The sequence below is a fragment of the Rhinopithecus bieti genome, unplaced genomic scaffold (genome assembly GCF_001698545.2).
Source record: "Rhinopithecus bieti isolate Rb0 unplaced genomic scaffold, ASM169854v2 scaffold_1234, whole genome shotgun sequence".
NCBI lineage: Eukaryota > Metazoa > Chordata > Mammalia > Primates > Cercopithecidae > Rhinopithecus > Rhinopithecus bieti.
Window position 1 is genome coordinate 17,863 of NW_016803318.1, and position 9,785 is coordinate 27,647.

Here is a 9,785-nt window from a genome sequence, read left to right on the forward strand (position 1 = left end):
AGCGAGACTCCGTCTCAAAAAAAAAAAAAAAAGAAAGAAAATATAAAAATACACCTAGGCTGGGCGTGGTGATGGACATATGAACAAGTGAATAAAAGAGAATGGATCAGGGAGGATTGAGTAGATGTGAACTTCCCTAGTCCTCCTCCCTGGACATTATATATAAAACAACTCTAAGAAGACTGAAATGTGGAGAGAAGGAGGTAGACCAGTTAGGAGCCCCAGAAACAAAGGCAAGACACAATGCTGATTTCTGTGGACTTTCTTTTTGCCTCATATCCCAGCTACTTGGGAGGCTGAGGCTTGAACCTGGGAGGCATAGGTTGTAGTGAGTGAAGATCGTGCCATTGCCCCCCAGCCTGGGCAACACAGTGAGACCCTGTTTCAAAAACAAAACAAAACAAAACTCAATCTGAAAAGCAAACAAAATAGACTGGGGGAAAAAATGAGCCGAGAGCCTCAGGGACCTGTAAATTATAACAAAAGGTTTAGGTTGGGCACGGTAGCTCATGCCTGTAATCCTAGCACTTTGGGAGGCCAAGGTGGGGGGGGATCACGAGGTCAAGAGATCAAGACAATCCTGGCCAACATGGTGAAACCCCATCTCTACTAAAAATACAAAAAATAGCTGGGTGTGGTGGCACGTGCCCGTAGTCCCAGCTTCTGGGGAGGCTGAGGCAGGAGAATCACTTGAACCTGGGAGGCGGATGTTGCAGTGAGCCAAGATCGCACCACTGCACTCCAGCCTGGTGAAAGAGCGAGACTCAGTCTCAAAAAAAAAAAAAAAAAAGATTTAACATTTGCATCAGCAAATTCCTGGAAGGAGAAGAGGAAGAGAACATGACAAAAAAAAGTATCAAAGGATTTGGTACAGGGATAAATCTACAAATTCAAGAAGCTGAATAAACTCCTAACGGGATAAATCCAAACTACTTCAGGCCAAGGCACATTGCAATAGCTTGGATGTTTGTCCCCTCCAAAACTTATGTTGATATTTGATCCCCAATATTGGAGGTGGGGCCAAATGGGAGGTATTTGGGTCATCAGGGTGGATCCCTCATGAATAGATTAATGCCCTCCCTCATGGACAAATGAGTTCTCACTTTTAGTTCCTGCAAGGACTGGTTGTTAAAAAGAGCATGTCACCTACTTCTTCTCTTTCCTCTTCTCTTGCCATTGATCTCTGCCCAAATCAGCTTCTCTTCACCTTCCACTATGGTTGGGAGAAATCTGAGGCCCTCACCAAATATAGTGCCCAATCTTGAACTTTCCAGCCATCAGAATCATGACCCAAATAAACCATTTTTCTTTATAAATTACCCAGCCTCAGGTATCCCTTTATAGTAACACTAAATGAACTAAGACACACATCATAGTCAAACTGCTGAAAGCTAAAGACAAATAAAAAATATTGAATGCAGTGAGGGGAAAGCAATTTGAATAAAAGCAGATTTCTTTCTCTTTTTCTTTTTTAATTTTGTTGTTTTGTTGGGTTTTCTCCCATGTTCAACCAAGTTAGAAAGCCAGTTTCTCATCAGAAGCCATGGAGGCCAGAGGGAAGTGGCACAAAATTGTTCAAGTGCTGTGGGAAAAGACTGTCAACTCAGATTGCTATAACCAGTGAAAACATCCTTTAAAAATGAAGGGGGTATGATTCAACAAAAAAAAAGACAAATAACCCAATGAAAAAATAAATATGTGAAAAAATGCTCAATGTCAGCTGGGTGCAGTGGCTCACGGCTGTAATCCCAGCACTTTGGGAGGCCAAGATGGGCAGATCACCTGAGGTCAGAAGTTCAAGACCAGCCTGGCCAACATGGTGAAACTATAATAAAAATACAAAAATTAGCCAGTGTAGTGGCACACACCTGTAGTCCCAGTTACTCAGGACACTGAGGCAGGATAATTGCTTGAACGCGGGAGGCGGAAGTTGCAATGAGCTGAAATTGTGCCACTGCACTCCAGCTTGGCGGACAGAGTAAGACTCAGCCTCAAAAAAAAAAAAAAAAAAAAAAAGAAAAAAAAAAGAGTCATTAGAGAAATGCAAATAAAATCACAATAAGATACCGCTTCACCACCAGGATGGCTATAATTTTTTAAAATGGAAAATAACAAGTGTTAGGATAAGGAGAAATTCAAATCCTCTTGTATTGCTGGTGGGAATGTAAAATGACACACCTGCTGTGAAAAACAGTTTGGCTGTTCCTCAATAAGCTAAACATAGAACTAAGTATAGAATATGACTCAGTAATTTCACTCGTAGGTATATACCCCAAAGAACTGAAAACAAGCAGTTAAAAAAATACTTGTACATGCACGTTGATAGCAGCACTATTTTTAACAGTCAAAAAGTGGAAACAATCCAAATTCCATTAATAGATGAATGGCTAAATAAACTGCGGTATATAAATACAATGGCATATTATTCAGACATAAGAAGGAAGGAAGTATTGATACATACTACAACTTGTATAAGCCTCAAAACATTATGCTCAAGAAGGCAGACACGCCGGGCGTGGTGGCTCACACCTGTAATGCCAGCTCTTTGGGAGGCTGATACAGGCGGATCACGAGGTCAGGAGATCAAGCCCATCCTGGCCAACATGGTGAAACCCCATCTCTACTAGAGATATGAAAAAAAAAAAAAATTAGCTGGGCATGGTGGCGCGTGCCTGTAGTCCCAGCTACTCTAGAGGCTGAGGCAGGAGAATCACTTGAACTCGGGAAGCGGAGGTTGCAGTGAGCCGAGATTGTGCCACTGCATTCTAGCCTGGCCACAGAGCAAGACTCCGTCTCAAAAAAAAAAAAAAGCCAGACACAAAAGGTCAAAGTTATACACAAAATATATAGTGTATAATTCCATTTATATGAAGGTCCAGAACAGGTATTAATAAATCTAGAGAGACAGAAAGCAGACTGGTGATGGCCAGAGGCTGAGGACTGACTGGCTAATGGGTACAGGATTTCCTTTCGGGGTGATGAAAATGTTATGGAACTAGAGAGAGGTGATGGTTTGATGGTTGCACAACATTTTCGTTTCTTTCTGTCTTTTTTTTTTCTTTTTCTTTTTCTTTTCTTTTTTTTTTTTTTGAGACAGAGTCTCACTCTTGTCACCCAGCCTGGAGTGCAGTGGCACAATCTCGGCTCACTGCAAACTCTGCCTCCTGCAACCTCGGCCTCCTGGGTTCAAGTGATTCTCCTGCCTCAGCCTCCCGAATAGCTGGAATTACAGGCACACACCACCACACCCGGCTAATTTTTCATATTCTTAGTAGAGATGAGGTTTTGCTATGTTGGCCAGGCTGGTCTTGAACTCCTGATCTCTGGGGATCCGCCTGCCTCAGCCTCCCAACGTGCTCGGATTACAGCCATGAGCCACCGCGCCCAGCAGACAAAATTTTCAATGTACTAAGCGCCACTGAATTGTACACATTAAAATACTTAAAATTGTGAACTTTATGTTGTGTGTATTTTTCCACAATAAAAAAATAATGAAGGGGGCCAGGTGCGATGGCTCATATCTGTAATCCTAGCACTTTGGGAGGCCAAGGCCGGTGGCTGGGAGGTGGAGGTTGCAGTGAGCTGAGATCATGCTACTGCGCTCTAGCCTGGGCAACATTGAGTGAGTTAAACTCTGTCTACACAAAACAAAAAAGAAGGGAAAATCCTAGCAGGATTTTCTACAGATACAGACAAGATTATTATTATTATTATTATTATTATTATTATTATTTCCTTTGAGACGAGGTTTCACTCTGTCACCCAGGTGGAGTGCAGTGGCGAGATCTCAGCTCACCACAGTCTCCACCGCCCAGGCTCAAGCGATCCTCCCCCCTCAGTCTCCAGAGTAGCTGGGACCACAGGTGCATGCCATCACACCCAGCTAATTTTTTTGTATTTTTGGTAGAGACAAGATTTCACCATGTTGCCTAGGCTGGTCTTGAACTCCGGAGCTCAGACGACCCACCCCCCTCGGCCTCCCAAAGTGCTGGGATTACAGCATGAGCCACCACCTTGTTTTAAAAATCTGTAACTTTAAGACAAGAGACGGGGCGCGGTGGCTCATGCCTGTAATCCCAGCACTTTGGGAGGTGGAGGCGGGAGGATCATGAGGTCAGGAGATCGAGACCATCCTGGCTAACACTGTGAAACCCTGTCTCTACTAAAAATACTAAAAATTAGCTGGGTGTGGTGGCGGGCGCCTATAGTCCCAGCTACTTGGGAGGCTGTGGCAGGAGAATGGCGTGAACCCGGGAGGTGGAGCTTGCAGTGAGCCGAGATGGCACCACTGCACTCCAGCCTGGGCAACAGAGCAAGACTCCATCTCAAAAAAAAAAAAAAAAAGAACAGATTATTCTAAAAGTTATATCAACGGCAAAGAAGCGGACATAGCTAAAACAATTTTTAAAAAGAATTAAATGAGGCCGGGCGTGGTGGCTCACACCCATAATCCCAGCACTTTGGGAGGCCGAGGCAGGCAGATCAGTTGAGGTCAGGAATTCGAGACCAGCCTGGCCAACATGGCGAAACCTCGTTTCTACTAAAAATACAAAAATTAGCCAGGCGTGGTGGTGTGTGCCTGTAATCCCAGCTACTAGGCAGGCTGAGGCAGAAGAATCACCTGAGCCGGAGGCACAGAGGTTGCAGTGAGTTGAGATCATTCATGCCACTGCACTCCAGCCTGGGCAACAGAGCGAGACTGTCTCAAAAAAAAAAAGAAAAGAAAAAGAAGAGAAAAAGAATTACATGAATTAAAAGACTGTGTGGTATTGGCAGAGGGCTAAATATACAGATCAATGAAACAATATAGAAAACCCAGTAGTAGACCCACACAAATATACCCAACTGATTTTTCTTTTTTCTTTTTTCTTTTTTTTTTTTTTTTTGAGACAGGGGCTCACTCTGCTGGAGTGCAATGGTGCAATCATAGTTCACCGCAGCCTCGAACTCCTGGGCTCAAGCAATCCTCCTGTCTCAGCATAGCAGGCTAATTTATTTATTTATTTTTTTTCCTGAAACGGAGTTTCGCTCTTGTCGCCCAGGCTGGAGTGCAATGGCGCGATCTCAGCTCATGGTAACCTCTGCCTCCCAGGTTCAAGCAATTCTCCTGACTCAACCTCCTGAGTAGCTGGGATTACAGGCGCATGCCATCAGGCCCAGCTAATTGTTGTATTTTCAGTAGGGACTGGATTGTGCCATGTTGGCCAGGCTGGTCTCGAACTCCTGACCTCAGATGATCCAACCGTCTCAGCCTCCCAAAGTGCTGGGATTACAGGTGTGAGCCACTGAGACCAGCAAATTTTTAAATATTTTATAGAGACAGGGGTCTCACTATATTGCCCAGTCTGGTCTCCCGGCCTCAATTGATCCTCCCGCTTTGGCCTCACAAAGTGCTAGGACTGTAAACATGAGCCACTATACCTGGCCTCCAACTGCTTTTTTTTTTTTTAAGGTACAAAAGCATTCAAAGGCAGAAAGAGCTTTTCCAACATATATTGTTGAATAAACTGGACATCCATAGGGGAAAAAAACCAACCAAAAAAAACACAAAACAAAATCTCAACCTAAGTTTCATACCTTAATATCTTATACCAAAACTAACTCAAAATGGATCACCAACTTAAATGCGAAATGTGAAATCTTTATAAGAAAACATAGGAGAAAATCTTCATGATCTAGGGTATACAAAGACTTAACACCAAAAGCATACTCTATAAAAGGAAAAACTGAAATTTTAGATTTCATTAAAATTAAGCTCTGCAAAAGACCCTGTTAAAAGGATGAAAAGACAAGCTACCAACTAAAAGAAAAATATCTGCAAACCACATACCCAACAAAGGACTATTATCTAGAATGTATAAAGAACTCTCAAAAGTCAACAGTTAAAACAAAAAAATCCAATGAGAAAACGCTAAAACAAGCAAAAATTCATGAAGGGACATCTCCTCAAAGACAATATACAGATGGCAAGTAAGCTCATAAAAATATTTTCTACATCATCAGCCATGAGGGAAATACAAATTAAAACCAAAATTAGATATCATTACACACCTATCAGAATGACTAAAAAATAGTTGACGACATCAGCCAAGTGCAGTGGCTCACACCTATGATCTCAACACTTTGGAAGTCTGAGGCGGCAGATCACTTGAGGTCAGGAGTTCGAGACCAGTCTGACCAGTCATGGCAAAACCCCATCTCTACTAAAAATACAAAATTAGCTGAGCATGGTGGCGCATGCCTGTAATCCCAGCTACCCAGGTGGCTGAGGCATGAGAATCACTTGAACCCAGGTGGCAGAGGTTGCAGTGAGCCGAGATTGTACCACTGCACTCCAGCCTGGGTGACAGAGGGAGACCCTGTCTCAAAAGAAAACAAAAGAAAAGAAAAGAACGAACGAACCCAGGTCATTTGTCCTGTAGGGTATTCGCAAAGTCTGAATTTGCACCTTTGAGGTACCATTTAATGTCTCCTATATTTCCTGTAAATTAGTAGTTAGCTCTAATCAGATTCAGACTGAAGTTTGCTCATTTGTTTTTGGTATGGCTACTTCATGCAAGGTGGAGTTATATACTCTATGATCAGGAAAACATGTTTATCTCTGTTTTTATGATGAATAACAGCCATTGTTTTTTTGTTTATATAGAGATGGGCTCTTACTATGTTGTCCAGACTGGTTTTGAACTCCTGGGCTTAAGCAATCCTCCCACCTCAGCCTCCCAAAATGCTGGGATTACAGGTATGAACCACTGTGTCCTGCCACAGTCATTGTTGACCATTGCCTAGATATATTAATTCATTTGGAGTTACAAGATGCTGATATTCTAATTATACTATCCCTTCTTAATTTATTTACTGGAATGCTTCTATAAAGAGAAATATCCCCCTCATCTTAAGATACAGTTCCCATAAGAAAACCAGGTAAACACTTGATTCTTTCCAATTACTAGCAGTTTTTAAAATAATGAGTTGATCTGCCAGCATTCTCCAACAATGACCAATGATTTTTAAGTATCATTGTGTTTTTGTTTTGTTTTGTTTTGTTTTGTTTTTTTGAGACGGAGTCTCGTTCTGTCGCCCAGGCTGGGGTGCAGTGGCCAGATCTCAGCTCACTGCAAGCTCCGCCTCTCGGGTTCACGCCATTCTCCTGCCTCAGCCTCCCGAGTAGCTGGGACTACAGGCGCCCGCCCCTCGCCCGGGTAGTTTTTTGTATTTTTTAGTAGAGACGGGGTTTCACCGTGTTAGCCAGGATGGTCTCGATCTCCTGACTTCGTGATCCGCCCGTCTCGGCCTCCCAAAATGCTGGGATTACAGGCTTGAGCCACCGCGCCCGGCCATATCATTGTGTTTTTAAGTATCATTGTGAATTCATGGATTTAAGCATATTTTATGAATTTCAATCCATTGCAGATAGTATCCATTTTGATACTTAAATTGTCCCATCTTTGGCCGTGGGAACTACTCTAGTTGGCTCCTAAGTTCTTTTGTTACAATCCTAACACTCTTTGAAAGCTTCCTTGCCTATCTTGGACAATACCTGCCCCAAACCTGAAATCAGCCACTTACCCAAGGAGTTGTTTGTTGGTTCCTTTTAACAGGAAATGGTAGGCCGGGCGCGGTGGCTCAAGCCTGTAATCCCAGCACTTTGGGAGGCCGAGACGGGCGGATCATGAGGTCAGGAGATCGAGACCATCCTGGCTAATACGGTGAAACCCCGTCTCTACTAAAAAATACAAAAAACTAGCCGGGCGACGAGGCGGGCGCCTGTAGTCCCAGCTACTCGGGAGGCTGAGACAGGAGAATGGCGTGAACCCGGGAGGCGGAGCTTGCAGTGAGCTGAGAGCCGGCCACTGCACTCCAGCCTGGGCGGCAGAGCAAGACTCTGTCTAAAAAAAAAAAAAAAAAAACAGGAAATGGTATTTACATAGCACAATTTGAATACTAGAGGTGTTTATTTTTACTGGATCATTGTTTCCAGGCCTTTTCAGGATAAAGCTGGGAAAATTTTAAGGATAAAATAAACCATGAGCTCAGAGTTATATTTGCAATTTAAATTCAGAATTACAGAGTTTTCTCTTAACTTCATCAATCATAAATATGTATCTCTTTATTCCACACCAAAAATTCTGGTTCTCAGAGACACCAACATTATTAATCATTTGTTTTATCTCATGATATACCTAAAATAATCTCAGAATAACAATACCAACACTATCACCATAATATGACTATTGAAAATATTTTGCATTTCTTTTCAGCATTATAGTATATTTCACTTGGGCTGTCATAGTCAAATTATTATGTTTTAAAGTCACTTGAATAGTTTGGTTAGAAGCATCCTGAGAAGAGTGCTATGTGGGCCTCTAGATTCTGTATTAAAATAGAGCCAACTGGTAAAGATGGCTTAGTGACTATGATGGTTAATACTGAGTGTTAATTTCATTGGATTGAAGGATACAAAGTATTGATCCTGGGTGTGTCTGTGAGGGTGTTGCCAAAAGAAATTAACATTTGAGTCAGTGGGCTAGGAAACGCAGATCTACCCCTTAATCTGGGTGAGCACAATCTAATCTACTGCCAGCACAGCTAGAATAAAAAGCAGGCAGAAAAATATGAGAGACTGGCCTAGCCTTCCAGCCTACATCTTTCTCCTAGGCTGGATGCTTCCTGCCCTCAAACATCAGACTCCAAGTTCTTCAATTTTGAGACTGAGACTGGCTCTCCTTGCTCCTCAAGCTTGCAGACAGCCCATTGTGGGACCCTGTGATCATGTAAGTTAATACTTAATAAATTTCCCTTTATGTATGTCTACCTATGTAGATATCCATGTCTATATAGATATTAATAAATCTAGAGAGACAGAAAGGAGACTGGTGATGACCAGTCTAGATGGCTAGATAGATATGGATATAGATATAGATCTCTATATAGATAGATATAGATATAGATATATATCCTATTAGTTCTGTCCCTCGAGAGAACCCTAATACAGTGACCCTATTTGGAATTGGTCCTTGTGTTAATTTCACTTGGCAAGTACTAAAAGATGATGATCTCAGATACGCCTATGGCTGCAAAAACATGACATGGCTAAATCCCTTGGCTGCAATATCTCTTTTTTTTTTTTTGAGACGGAGTCTCGCTCGTCGCCCAGGCTGGAGTGCAGTGGCGCGATCTCGGCTCACTGCAAGCTCCACCTCCAGGGTTCATGCCATTCTCCTGCCTCAGCCTCCTGAGTAGCTGGGACTACAGGCATCCGCCACCATGCCCAGCTAATTTTTTGTATTTTTGGTAGAGATGGGGTTTCACCGTGTTAGCCAGGATGGTCTCGATCTCCTGACCTCGTGATCCGCCCGTCTCGGCCTCCCAAAGTGCTGGGATTACAGGCATGAGCCACCGCGCCCAGCCTATCTCTTTTCTTTTTTAAGGGGGGTGGGGGGCGGGTCTCACTCTGTTGCCCAGGTTGGAATGCAATGGCGCTATCATAGCTCACTTCAGCCTCAAACTCCTGGGCTCAAGTGACCCTCCTGCCTCAGCTCCCAAAGTGCTGAGATTTTGCAATATTTTAAGGTCACAATATTATATTATTCCCACAAAAGTATCTGTCTGAGGCTAGGCATGGTGGTTCATACTTGTAATCCCAGTACTCTGACAGGCTGAGATGGAAGGACTGATTGAGGCCAGGAATTCAAGACCAGCCTGGTCAACACAGTAAGACCTCATCGAAAGAAAGAGAAAAGAAAAGAAAGAGGAGGGAGGAGGAGGGAGGAGGGAGGGAAGGAAGG